This window comes from Carcharhinus amblyrhynchos, chromosome 3, assembly GCF_965287045.1.
Source record: "Carcharhinus amblyrhynchos chromosome 3, sCarAmb.v2.hapA, whole genome shotgun sequence".
Lineage (NCBI taxonomy): Eukaryota > Metazoa > Chordata > Chondrichthyes > Carcharhiniformes > Carcharhinidae > Carcharhinus > Carcharhinus amblyrhynchos.
The window spans coordinates 30,866,739-30,880,559 of NC_137326.1; the positions used below are offsets into that span (position 1 = coordinate 30,866,739).

The window sequence follows — 13,821 nt, forward strand, 5'->3', positions numbered from 1 at the left end:
GGAACAGCAAGGCTGGGAGCAGGGAGGCTAGGAGCTGGGAGGCTAGGAGTTGGGATCAGTGAAGCTGGGAACAGCAAGGCTGGGAGCAGGGAGGCTAGGAGCTGGGAGGCTAGGAGTTGGGAGCAGAGAGGCTGGGAGCAGGGAAACTAGGAGCTGGGAGGCTAGGAGTTGGGAGCAGGGAGGCTAGGAGCTGGGAGGCTAGGAGTTGGGATCAGTGAGGCTGGGAACAGCAAGGCTGGGAGCAGGGAGGCTAGGAGCTGGGAGGCTAGGAGTTGGGATCAGTGAAGCTGGGAACAGCAAGGCTGGGAGCAGGGAGGCTAGGAGCTGGGAGGCTAGGAGTTGGGAGCAGAGAGGCTGGGAGCAGGGAAACTAGCAGCTGGGATCAGTGAGGCTGGGAGCAGTGAGGCTGGGAGCAGGGATCAGTGAGGCTGGGATCAGTGAGGCTGGGAGCAGTGAGGCTGGGAGCAGTGAGGCTGGGAGCAGGGAGGCTAGGAGCTGGGATCAGTGAGGCTGGGAGCAGTGAGGCTGGGAGCAGGGAGGCTAGGAGCTGGGATCAGTGAGGCTGGGAGCAGGGAGGCTAGGAGCTGGGAGGCTAGGAGTTGGGAGCAGTGAGGCTGGAAGCTGGGAGACTAAGAGCTGGGATCAGTGAGGCTGGGAGCAGCGAAACTGAAAGCAGTGAGACTGGGATCAGTGAGGCAGGGAGAAGTGAGGCTGGGAGCAGTGAGGCTGGGAGGCAGGGAGAAGTGAGGCTGGGAGCTGGGATCTGTGAGGCTGAGAGCTGTGAGGCTGGGAGCAGTGAGGCTGTGAGGCTGAGAGCTGTGAGGCTGAGAGCTGTGAGGCTGGGAGCTGGGATCTGTGAGGCTAGGAGCTGGAAGCAGCGAGACTGGGATCAGTGAGGCTGGGAGCTGGGAGACTAAGAGCTGGGATCAGTGAGGCTGGGAGCAGCGAAATTGAAAGCAGTGAGACTGGGATCAGTGAGGCAGGGAGAAGTGAGGCTGGGAGCTGGGATCTGTGAGGCTGGGAGCTGGAAGCAGCGAGACTGGGATCAGTGAGGCTGGGAGCTGGGAGGCTGAGAGCTGGGGGCAGTGAGTTGGAACAGGAGTGGTACCCAGACCCTGTGTGTCCAGGGATACAGCAGGGTGCCTGATGAGAAACACTGCCCCGTGCTGCAGCGTTCAATCCAGACAAACATTAGCTGTGCCCCGGAAGTGTTTGGAAATTGTTGCAAGACATTATCATCGGGAGGATTTTTAATCGAGTCTCTCTCGGAGTCTGGAGCTGGTTTCGCCGCAGTGATCTGACAGCAGAGCGGTTAGTGTCTTTTTACCATTACTGCCGACACCGGAGTGTTACAGAGCACCGCACCAAGCTTACATAACTGGGGGCAAATACAGCACTTAGTGCACACCACAATCATCTTTGCATTTTGATTCTAATGGTTCCATCGCACGATTTGAACAGGAGGGTTAATTCCTCCCACTGGAATCTCTCAGGGCAGTGTGTGTGTGTGTGTGTGTGTGTGTGTCCTCTGGCTGTGTAACCTCCTGTTCCACTGATGCTCATTTCACTGTGTGCACTCACAATGTGTCAGCTTCCTCATCACCTTGTGTCTCCGGTCCGCGGTCGATGGTATTTACATTTTGTACAGATTATTCCAGCGGGGTAAGGCTGTCAATGCAGTGCAGCTAAGTGCAAAATCGATAAAGGAGTTTGCTCAGATCCACTTGATTTAGAAGAGCATGTTTGCATTGCGAATTGTAACCAAGTCCCTATTGCTGCTCCCTGTAATTAACTGCATCGGTGAGGTCTGCATCTTGGTAACACTGGCCTGCAACGCGAATGCAGAATGTGGGGCTTTATCTAGAATTTGTAACTAAAGTCTGCACTTATCCCCTAGCTCCTGTTGTCAGACTTCTGAGTTTTTATTATACCCTGGTTCACTGGGGCTCCAGTTCCCACTTTCCCTGCTACTTTTTTACTTTTTCTTTCCTCCTTGGAGACCCCTCTGAGGGCACTGTTGAGACCTCCTGCTCTGGCTGGGCACTGCAGTGGTCTGAGGTGTATTATTGACCCCTTTAATCACAGTATGGTTTGATGTTTTAAGTTTTCCTTTACGCTTTGTTTATTGTTCCAGGCGGTTTCCCCCTTCCTCCCTTTATGGGATGCCCCTTTTACTTTGTCCCTCAATTTGTTAGTTTAATTGCCAAAAAGAAGAAGCCGATCTGACCTGTCACCTTTTTGCTGATGTGATTGATAGGATAGATAAGGGGGAGCCCATTGATGAACTATACTTGCATTTCCTTAAGACAAATTCCTTAAAAAAGGGTGGCATGGACAGGTTGGGCCAAAGGGCCTGTTTCCATGCTGTCAGCCTCCAAGACTCTATGACATTTGATTAGGTCAATTTGCTATGATATATCATGAGGGCTAATGGAGCTGGAAATAATCTATTCGCATAAGGGTGGAGGACAATTGCTTTAGACAATGCTGCGAGGGAGGTGCTGATGCTTGGGCAGGGTTTCACGGTGGCAAGGGGTGCATTTAATTGAAACCCCCGTTGACAATGGAGAGACCCCAAGATCCCACTGTGGCCAATGGAGGGCTAACTCCTGCCACTGCAAAACATGCGTGTGTTGTAAATCTCACCCCATGGTCTTTGTTCCCCACCACAAGCTTCTTTACCAAGCTACTAACTTATCAAACTCCATGACAACCAGATTGTTTGCAGCCTTGGTTGACCTGGATCTGAACTTATGAGTACATATCTTCCACTTATATCCACTTCCACTACATTCACTGAAATCTTGGTGCCCTTCACACCGGTGGGTTCTTATGGTCCTGCCAACAGCGGTCCCCTGCCACAGCTTTCCCAGGGGTGTGTTTAGTGGGAAACCCCATTGATAATGGTGGGACCATAAGATTCTGTCACCAGCCAATAGTATAAGGCTCATGTGAGACCCCATTTGGAGTATTGCGAGCAGTTTTGGGCCCCAGATCTAAGAAAGGATGTGCTGGCCTTGGAAAGGATGCAGAGAATGATCCCTGGAATGTCGTATGAAAAACGGCTGAGGACTCTGGGTCTGTATTCATTGGAGTTCAGAAGGATGAGGGGGGATCTTATTGAAACTTCCAGGATACTGCAAGGCCTGGATAGAGTGGATATGGAGAGGATGTTTCCACTAGTAGGAAAAACTAAAATCAGAGGTCACAACCTCAGGATAAAGGGGCAATTCTTTAAAACGGAGAAGAGGAGGAATTTCTTCAGTCAGAAAGTGGTGAATCTGTGGAACACATTGTCACAGAAGGCTGTGGAGGCCAGGTCATTGAGACTGTTTAAGGTAGAGGTAGATACATTCCTGATTAATAAGGTGATCAGGAGTTATGGGGAAAAGGCAGGAGAATGGGAATGAGAAAAAAATCAACCGTGATTGATTGGCGGAGCAGACTCGATGGGCTGAGTGGCCTAATTCTGCTCCTATGTCTTATGGTCTTATAGTTTAATAGTGCACCATCTCCTGCAGCAGAGGAACACACCATGGAGAGGGAGAAAAATCCCACCCATTCTCTAGCTCTGTCCCCTACCTCTGTTCATCTGCTGCTGAAACTTTAACCCAAGCCTTTGTCACCACTGGATGTGACCAGTCCTCTTCTGGCTGGACTCCCATCTTCCACTTGGCATAAACTGGAGCTCATCCAAAACTTTGCTGCCTGTGCGCTCACTCACACCATTTCCCTTTCACTTCTGCTCGCTGACCTACATTATCTGTGGTTGAGTAATATCTCCGTTTTCAATTTCTCAACTTTGTTTTCAAATCTCTCTATGACCAGGCCCCTCCTTGCCCATTTCTATAGTTTCTCTGACCCTGTAACACTCTTGAGATATCTGTGTTCCTCCAATTCTTTCCTCTTGCCTATCTCCAAGTTTAAATCATTCCAAAGTTGGCAGCCATGCTGTTAAGGTCCTCCCTGGAAATCACTCCTTTGCCCTCAACTTCATACCCCTCTTTCTCTAAGATGCTTCTTAAAACTGTGCTCTTTACCCAAGTCTTAATACCCCCTTATGTGTTTCAGTGTCAGTTTTATTTGATAATGCTATACAGTGCTTTTGGATTTTTTAACAATGTTGTAGACATTATATAAATGCAAGAGTTTTGCTGTTCTGCTGGCTTCAATGAGTATGAGTGACCCCTTGTTATGCTGCACACTGAACTCAGTTTAATTGCACTAATTTATTTATTTATTAGTCACAAGTAGGCTTACATTAACACTGCAATGAAGTTACTATGAAAATGCCCTAGCCGCCACACTCCGGCACCTGTTCAAGTTGTAACAATCTGAGTGCTTTGGGCACACGTGCTTAGTTATTTGCTGTGCATTTTCAATCTTTAACCTTTAACAATTAGGTGATAATAGAACAAGGTGTGTAGTTAAAATAATTCAATTATAAGTTTTTGAAGATCCTGGGGGAGGGGGGTGGTTGTTAAGGGCAGCATTGTGGCACAGTGGTTAGCATTGCTGCGTCACAGCACCAGGGACCTGGGTTCAATTCTCGGCTTGGATGATGGTGTGGAATCTGCACCTTCTCCCTGTGTCTGCCTGGGTTTCCTCCGGGTGCTCCAGTTTCCTCCCACAGTCGAAATACGTGCTGATTAGGTGCATTGGCCATGCTAAATTGCCCCTTAATGTCCTGGGATATGTAGGTACAAGGGATTAGCACGGTAAATATGTGGGGTTATGGGGATTGGTTCTAGGTGAGATTGTTGTTGGTGCAGATTTGATGGACTGAATAGCCTCCTTCTGCACTGTAGGGTTTTCTATGTTGCAGCTTGTTCTGCAGCTGGAGTGAACTAACTCCAGTGTGAGAAAACCTCTTAGAAAGGATGTCACATCTGGCTTCACTAGGCTAAGGAATTATATTGTGATTATGCTATTGCTTATCATCTTGATGCACACCTAAAATCAACTTGTATTTATCCAAACCTGGCCTTGAAACTGAACCCTAAAGTATCTTTAGGAACATAGGAACCGGAGTAGGCCATTCAGCTCATCAAGCTTGTCCTGCCACTAATGAGATCATAGCTGATCTGTGGCCTAGCTCCACATACCTTCCATTGGCCCATATCCATCTGTACCCTTGCTTGACAAAACATTATCTATGTCAGATTTAAATATAGTAACTGATCTAGTATCGGCTACTGTTTGTGGAAGAGAATTCCAAACCTCTATCATCTTTTGTGTGTAGAACTGCTTCTTAACTTCTCTTCTGAATGGTCAGGTCCTAATTTGTAGACTTTGTCCCAAGTTCTAGAATCTCCAACCAGTGGAAATAACTTATCTTTATCTACCCTGCCTGTTCCTGTTAGTACCTTGAAGACTTTGATCAGATCACCCCTTAACCTTCTAAATTCTAGAGAAAATGGGTCTATTTTGTATAATCTTCCCAATTAATTAAGCCCCTTGAAGTCCAGGTATCATTCTTATAATCCTATGCCGCACTCCCTCCAAGGCCAATACGTCCTTCCTAAGGTGTGATGTCCAAACCTGCTCACAGAATCCCAACAGTGCAGATGGAGCCCCTTCAGTTCATTGAGCCTGCACTGACAACAATTCCACCCAGGCCCTATCCCTGTATTCCCATGTATTTATCCTGCTAATTCTCCTGACACTAACGGGCAATTTAGCACGGCCAATCAACCTAACCCACACATCTTTGGACTGTGGGAGGAAACTGGAGCATCTGGAGGAAACCCATATAGACACGGGGAGAATGTGTAAACTCCACACAGATAGTCACCCGATACTTGAATTGAACCCAGGGGTCCCTGGCACTGTGAGGCAGCAGTGCTAACCACTGTGCCACCATGCCACCCATAACCAGGCTTTTGTATAGCTGCAGTATAACTTCCGCATTTTTAAGGCCAGCTTCTCTGAGCCTTCTTGATTATTTTCTGCACGGTAAGTTAGTGGGGTTATGGGGATTGGTTCTAGGTGAGATTGTTGTTGGTGCAGATTCAATGGGCCAAATAGCCTCCTTCTGCACCGTAGAGTTTTCTATGTTGCAGCTTGTTCTGCAGCTGGAGTGAACTAACTCCAGTGTGAGAAAACCTCTTAGAAAGGATGTCACATCTGGCTTCACTAGGCTAAGGAATTATATTGTGATTATGCTATTGCTTATCATCTTGATGCACACCTAAAATCAACTTGTATTTATCCAAACCTGGCCTTGAAACTGAACCCTAAAGTATCTTTAGGAACATAGGAACCGGAGTAGGCCATTCAGCTCATCAAGCTTGTCCTGCCATTAATGAGATCATAGCTGATCTGTGGCCTAGCTCCACATACCTTCCATTGGCCCATATCCATCTGTACCCTTGCTTGACAAAACATTATCTATGTCAGATTTAAATATAGTAACTGATCTAGTATCGGCTGGTGTTTGTGGAAGAGAATTCCAAACCTCTATCATCTTTTGTGCATAGTAGTGCTTTTTTTCGTGACATTTCAAAGATCTATGCACCCGAACCTCCCCAAGTCTCTTTGGATATCTAGGAAGTACTCTGATCTCTCATTTTTGGATCCTTCTTTGGATCTTGACATTTTTCTACCTCTTAAATATCCTTGGAATAATTTTTGGGACTCTATGGGAACAAAAGGTGTCTGCATTAAATCAGAGGATATAGAGAGAGAGCCGGAATTTTACCATCCTGCCCACCACAGGAATCAGAGCAGGAGCAGCACCAGCCATGGACAGGTCCATTTGACCTTGGGCAGGATTTCACGGTCTTAGGACAAGCGAGGCCATAAAATCCTGCCCAGAATCACTTTACAAAGTAAAAATCACATGTCTGGATTTTATCCAGTATGCTATACTAAAAGAAATGCTTCAAAAAATTTCAAAAAAATGTGGTGAGCAACTTAGTAGATATGTAGAACAAGATTCATTTGTTTCCTACCATTCGTCTTGAAGTAAATTTATTTTCATTATGAGGACAAAGGTAACCAAAGATGGCCAGTTAAATTTTTCACTCATTCCATTGGATCAGGGATGTTGATACATTCAATTACACGGTGGTTGAAATGGGTCTTGGCTGGAATTTATTTTTTGCATGATTGTAGTTCTGATGCATTCAAATTCACTCATCATTTGATATTATTGAATTGACCAGTACAAAAGCATTGCATAGAGGCATTATCAAATACACTGTTGATGAATGGATTATGCAGAGATGCGTATACACTGAAAAGTATTGGTTGTAGGGGAAGTTTACTGTTGACAAAGTATCTGCTGGAGCAGTGCAGCAGGCTGGGAGATGTGGGCTCCCCGCTGGACAGTACGGCCTACGCGCATCTCTGGGCTCCGGATGTCCAGCATCATCAGCTCTGTGCCAGAAATCAGTGCGGAACTGATTGCTGATCTCCCTATTAAAATTCTGATTTGAATGTCATTAGCAGGACTGAAGTTTCTGGGCCCGCTAGCAACTCCACCCCCCTTCCACCAGGAGTGGTTCACTCCATCAGGGTTTGAGCAGTTCTCCACTAATGGGGAGTTGGCGGCCCAATCCCACTGGAGTGAAGAGGGTCCACGGGGGCTCCCTAAGAGGTCGGGGTAAGGGGAGTAAGACATGCCATTTGGCAGGGTGGGGACTGTGGGGGGGTGATTGGTGGAGGGTGGGGAGTCCTGCTGTCAGTCTGCATAGGCATTGGCAACAGAAAGGAGGAAAGGGGCTGATCAGGGCTAGCCATTGGGGTGGGTGGGGGGAATGCTGCCAGGGCAGGGTCAGAGCTGATGGAACAGTGGGATTGGGAGATCAGGATTGCCCAGGGGGTGGGTGTGTGTGTGTGTGTGTGTGTGTGTGTGTGTGTGTGGGGGGGGGGGGGAGGGGGGGAGGGGGAGGGATCGATGTGGGAGGGGGGTGTGGTCAGGGCTTGCCCGGAAACACCGGGGAGGCCAATGATTGGGGAGGGTTGCAGGGCTGGCCAGCGATTGAGCGAGCCAATGATTGGGAGGCTGGCAGTGCGGGATTACTGCACATGTGCCGATCTCAGCTATGACAGATCATCGCATGTGCAGTGGCCCGCTCAGTGCTATGCTGCCAGCCTCTCCAGCAGGAATAGGCCCTGCCCCCGATTTTCAATGTGTAACTCACTGGGACACTCTGCAATGCTCAGCGTGTGGGAGATCCATTTGGAAAACCCCTCTAAGAAAAGCAGTGGGAGTTACTCCAGTTTTTACATGAGCTTGGCACTTAAAACGTTTTTGGGAAGAGGACTGGTGGATTTTTAAACACTGCATAAATCTAATGTATACCTCGCTAATACGATTCATGAGTTTCCATCTGTTCGATTCAGTCTCAAGTGCAGCATAATCAGCCATTCTCTCCAGCAATAAAATACAGCACCCTCATGTAATTACGATAAATCAAAGTCCAACTATATCATTGGTGAATGCCCAAAAAAGGCAAAACAAAGATAGGGCTAAAGTTTTATTTTTATATCACCACAAATGTGTGTAGCTCCTCACATCAAACGTACCTCATCTGGATTATTGCAATGTTCAAAAGTAAGCATACCCTGGCTACGTTGTGTCTTGTAAATACCTTACTTGATTCATCTGCTTCTGTCCTTAGTGTTTGAGAAATCATTGCCTTTGGACAATTAATTTGCTGAAACTGTTATATGACTGAGTGTTGAGTGTTCCTTTAAGCAAGTCAAATGAAAGTGTCCCCAGTTCAACTTAAAGCTAGTAAGGAGTGGTCATTTTGATGCTTGTATTGTACTTCCAATCTTTAGATTAGAATTACTAATTGACTATTTCTTATATATTATGCAAGAATAATTCCTTTGTGTATGTGTTTTAGCAAACAGTTTAATATTGTCACTTTGACCGAGTCAGTGATTTATGTACATGCTGACCTGAAAGCAAGTAGAAGCCAGCTTGGGTGTGACACGGTGGCACAGTGGTTAGCAGTGCTGCCTCACAGTGCCAGAGATCTGGGTTTGATTCCTGGCATGGGTCATTGTCTGTGCAGAGACTGCATGTTCTCTCTGTGTCAGCGTGGGTTTCATCCAGTGCTCAGGTTTCCTCCCACAGTCCAAAAGACATGCATGTTAGGTCCATTGGCCATGCTAAATTGCTGCTTAGTGTCTTGGGATTTGCAGGTTAGAGGGATTAGCGAGTTAAATATGTGAGATTGCAGGGATACGGCCTAGGTAGGTTTGTTGTTGGTGCAGACTTGGTGAGCTGAATGGCCCACTTCTGCATTGTAGGGAATCTATGATTCTATGAGTAAACAACATAAATGAAAACCAATATTTAATATCGGTGCTTATTGTGCATGGGGTCGTCACAACATCAGCTCTGGCTATACCCAACAGTCCTTCAAGGAAGATTGTACTAAAAATAGTGGTGACTCACCCCCATTTGTTAGCTATTTTATGGGCTTTAAGTATTGACTTTCCTAGTAATGTGCTAAGATGAATAAAAATACATTTTAAAACATATCCATCCGTCAGCGTAGAACTGGGGGAGGACAATGAAAAGCACCAATGTGCTCACAGAGGTAAGGAAGATGTATGTATGTATGTATGTATGTATATGTATAATTCCTCCCTAGTTATTTGGCTGATTAAGTTGTTTATAAAGCTGTAAGGTGGAGGAACTCTTTCTTCTCCACGTCTCCCAGTATACAGAAGTACATTTCATCACTCTCATCCCCAGTTGGAACTCTTCTCCTCCTTACTGTGTGGTTCGTGCCAGTATCCTGCTTCTCTTTTTCAGGGCCTCACTTTCATTCTCTCCTCACCCCTCATTGCCCTTATTCAGGCTCTTAAATGGCCACTTAAGGGCCTTTCTCCACCGAGTCTAGATGTTTAGATTAATCAGCGCCAATTAGATCAGGGTGCCAAAAGAAAATGTTAAAAATCTCGGGCGGGAAGTCTGGGGGATAGGGGAGAGCCTCAGGCTGAAGACCCCTTCTGATTTTGGGTGCTGTCTCCTCACGGATCTGGTAGCTCTGTTCCCCCACCCCACCTCTTCCAGCAAGATCACCCTCTCCCAACACCACAGGGCGTCCCCTACTCTCCCGCCCCAAGACTCCTGATATGTACCTGAAGTACGGTCCCGTCCTTGGGCTCAGGCACATGGTGGAGCACCTCTTCTAGCCACTGCAACACCGTGCCTGTGGGGTGAAATCAAAGTAAAGGACGCGAAATGATTACCTGGCACACAAAATGGACTCTGGGAAGGGACATTAAGAGGCACTGAATGTGGGCACAGACATTACACAAAGAGTTAAAACCTGTAGTGTTTAAATTATTGCAGGAAACAGGTCAGACTTTGAAGCACCTTAAACTTGAGATAAAAACAGACCCAGAACAATGAATTTGATAATGAGATCAGCCACTGATGGGGACATAAATACATAAATGTATATAACAAGATCAGCCAGTGATAGGGGACATAACTGCCTAAATGTATCTACTCTATGTACAATGATGTGATAACTGTCAATGTCTGTACTTGTCTGTGTATAACGATGTATTAACTGTCGATGTCCGTAACTGTCTACTCAACTTGTAACGATGTGCTAACAGCTACTGTCCATACTATCTATTATATAAAAAGTATAAAAGATGCTCAACTACCATTGTGTAGTTGAGAAGGTGGTTGCCTGTATTGCAGAGTGCCAGCGCTTCTCCCAAAGCTTTATCCAAATAAAACTGTTTGGTGAGCCTCCAAGTCTGACTCCGAAGTGTTGAATTTCCCAAAACAAATTGACACAGTCAGGCAGGATCTCACTACTGGTGGCAAGTTCGATCGATTGGTCACGATCGGCAAACCATGGTACAGATCATTGAATCCGTGGAAGTCAGACGGAATCAACAATACAGTTTAAAAGGGGTAAAAATTAAGGGATATTACAGAGATAAGTACTGATTGTTGATCGTGTAGTATTAAGTATTGATTGACTGTTACTTGTGCTGACCGACTAGAGGACAAGGAAGTGCCTATCTCGAACACGCAGCCTTAGACCGGTTGTTAAGAGGGAAATTTCCCCATGCAAAGGTCAAGAACCTGAAGTGGAACTAGTCCAAACTGACGTGTCACAGTTTTGTGGCTGACAAGGTCACTTTGCAAGGGATTGCAGGGTCCCAAGGAAAGGAAACAAATTTGGAAGCAGTGGGGAAACATTATAATCACTATAATAAAAATGGACACACAGAAGCAGTGTGTTGGGTCAAACATGGGAGACCCCCGACCCAATCCATGACCACAGCAGAATCGGAGGAACCAAGGAACCTCCGAGGTCAGCAAGATTGACAGTCTGCAGTCTCCATTCATAGGGTAAGAAGGAGGGAAGGATTTATGTGTCTGCACTAGTGGGGGACAGGCAATGTGAGATGCTGGTGGACACAGGAACATCCATATCTGTCACCAACCTACCCTTACCCACTACAAGTAGGATGATTTACAGGGATAGGAGGGAACAAAACACCCGCCTACCTGAACGAAACCATGTTAGTAGAAATAAATAATTTGTATATACCAATGAGATTCTGTGCGTGTAAAAATAACAAGGGTACAATAATGGGAAATGATTTAATGAAAGAATACGAGATTTTGATAGACTGTGGAAAGGGAGAATTAATCTGGCCAAAATGGGGCGGTCTGAAAACTAGAATAGGGAAACTCACAAGTCACCTCGAAACTATTAAGATGGCCACAGCCACCACTAGAGATTGGGAATTAGAGACAGGAGGGTTCGGATCCATCTGTGCCTTCATCCCTGGAGTACAGGCTGAGACAAAATTAGACATTGGCTTAACTAAAATGGATCCGATAGAGGTACCTGGACTGGAGTATGAGCCCCACCGATAATACCCAATAAAACCAGAAGCAGAGGCATCTGTAGTGGAGATAGTTAAAGGGTTAGTGGAAAAAGGAATTGAGGGAAACCACGAGTACCATTAAGTCCCCAATGTGGCCGGTGAGCAAACCCGACAGAAGCTATAGGCTCATGACGGATTACACTGGACTCAATAAAGTTACATCCAAGTTGCACCCCATTGTAGCAAGCCCCTCAACAATCCTGAATGGACTGTCACCGGAGCATAAAATATTTACGGTATTGGATATAGCCAATGGATGCTGGTCACTATCCTTGCATCCTGAATCCCAAGACAAATTTGCCTTTGCAGTGGGAGACAAACAGTACACTTGGACTTGCCTACCACAAGGGTTCCACAACAGCCCCGCTATCTTCCATCAAGTAATGAGTGACATCCTGAGCAGGGTAGAACTGCCAGAGGGTAGCATGATTCTACAATATGTGGATGATATCTTAATAGCTTCAGAATCTAAGTCAGGACATCAGGAAGCACTATACCTAGTATTAAACAACCTAAAAACTGCAGGGTGAAGGTGACCCCCAAAAAGGCACAAATCAGGAAATCACAAGTCCTGTACCTAGGACACCTAATATCCAGAGGGCTTAAAGAAATGCTAACAGACCGAAAGAAGATGGTACAACAAATGCCATGGCTGCCACCATAAGAGGAGTCAGGAAGGTGCTGGGACTGTTTAACTATATCCGAAGTTTTATCCTGGGGTTCGCAAAATTGGCAGAACCTGTACAAAGACTAGTCAAAGGGGGGAAACCAGCTTTAAACCCAGAGAGAGAATGGGGACCCAAGCAGGAAGAGGCTTACCACAAATTAAAAACAGGACTGATATCAGCCCCTGGACTAGGATCACCGGATTCCAATAAAGACTTCCACATACATTATAGTAACAAAGGGGGGTTCTATTCCGCAGTGGTAACACAGGATCATGGCAATAAAAGGAGACCCATAGATCAACAGCAGAAGGGCCAGTAGTCACTGGGCTGCCAAGGTGCACAGCCACCTTAGATTGCACCACCTGGGCTATAAAAGTTAGCAAGCCAATAATAATGGCAAGGAATATAATCCTCCACACCAAACACACTTTGGTGAAAATACTGAACACGGGAAAGGTAAGGTCCATCTCAAACATGAGAAGGGCTAAATGGGAAGCTGTCCTCCTACCTCCAAGTAAATCAGTTATAATAATAAAGGACACAGGAGATAACCCAGTAGAAGGAATTTTAGACACAGGAGAGTCACACAATTGTAGGGCTATAGATATGGACATAGAAGAAGATAGGATAAAGGATGTACCTTTAACAACAGCTGAAGACACCCTTTTTGTAGATGGTTCACACAAATATGTGGAAGGATCAGCCCAGACAGAGTGGGCAGTAATGACAAATTAGAAACAGTAAGATCAGAAGGAATTGGCAGAGGTCTATCCGTGCAAGTGGCAGAAGTAGTGGCATTCGCAAAGGCACTAGAGTTATCTGAAGGCAAGATGGGGTGGCACGGTAGCACAGTGGTTAGCACTGCTGCTTCACAGCTCCAGGGACCTGGGTTCGATTCCCAGCTTGGGTCACTGTCTTTGTGGAGTTTGCACATTCTTCCTGTGTCTGCATGGGTTTCCTCCAGGTGCTCTGATTCTTCCCACATCCAAAAATGTGCGGGTTAGGTTGATGAGCCATGCTAAAATTGCCCTTAGTGTCCTGAGATGTGTAGGTTAGAGGGATTAGCGGGTAAATATGTAGGAATATGGGATAGGGCCTGGATGGAATTGTGTCGGTGCAGATTCAATGGGCCAAATGGCCTCTTTCTGCACTGTAGGGTTTCTATGATTCTATACATATATACAGACAGTAGGTACATATTCGGGGTAATACACGACTATATGACAGCAGGGGATAGAAGGGGGTTCATAACCATGGGAGGAAC

General features: G+C 46.2%; 1 protein-coding gene across 2 annotated transcripts in view; it reads left to right on the forward strand.

Moving 5' to 3' along the window:
- The first annotated feature begins 604 nt into the window (after window positions 1–604).
- The window catches only part of abhd6a (abhydrolase domain containing 6, acylglycerol lipase a), an 82,103-nt gene continuing 68,886 nt past the window's right edge, over window positions 605–13,821 (forward strand). For both annotated transcript variants that reach the window (XM_080182915.1, XM_080182916.1), the window contains exon 1: window positions 605–1,311. The gene's annotated coding sequence lies outside the window, so the exon portion shown is untranslated. The remainder of the gene's footprint in view (window positions 1,312–13,821) is intronic.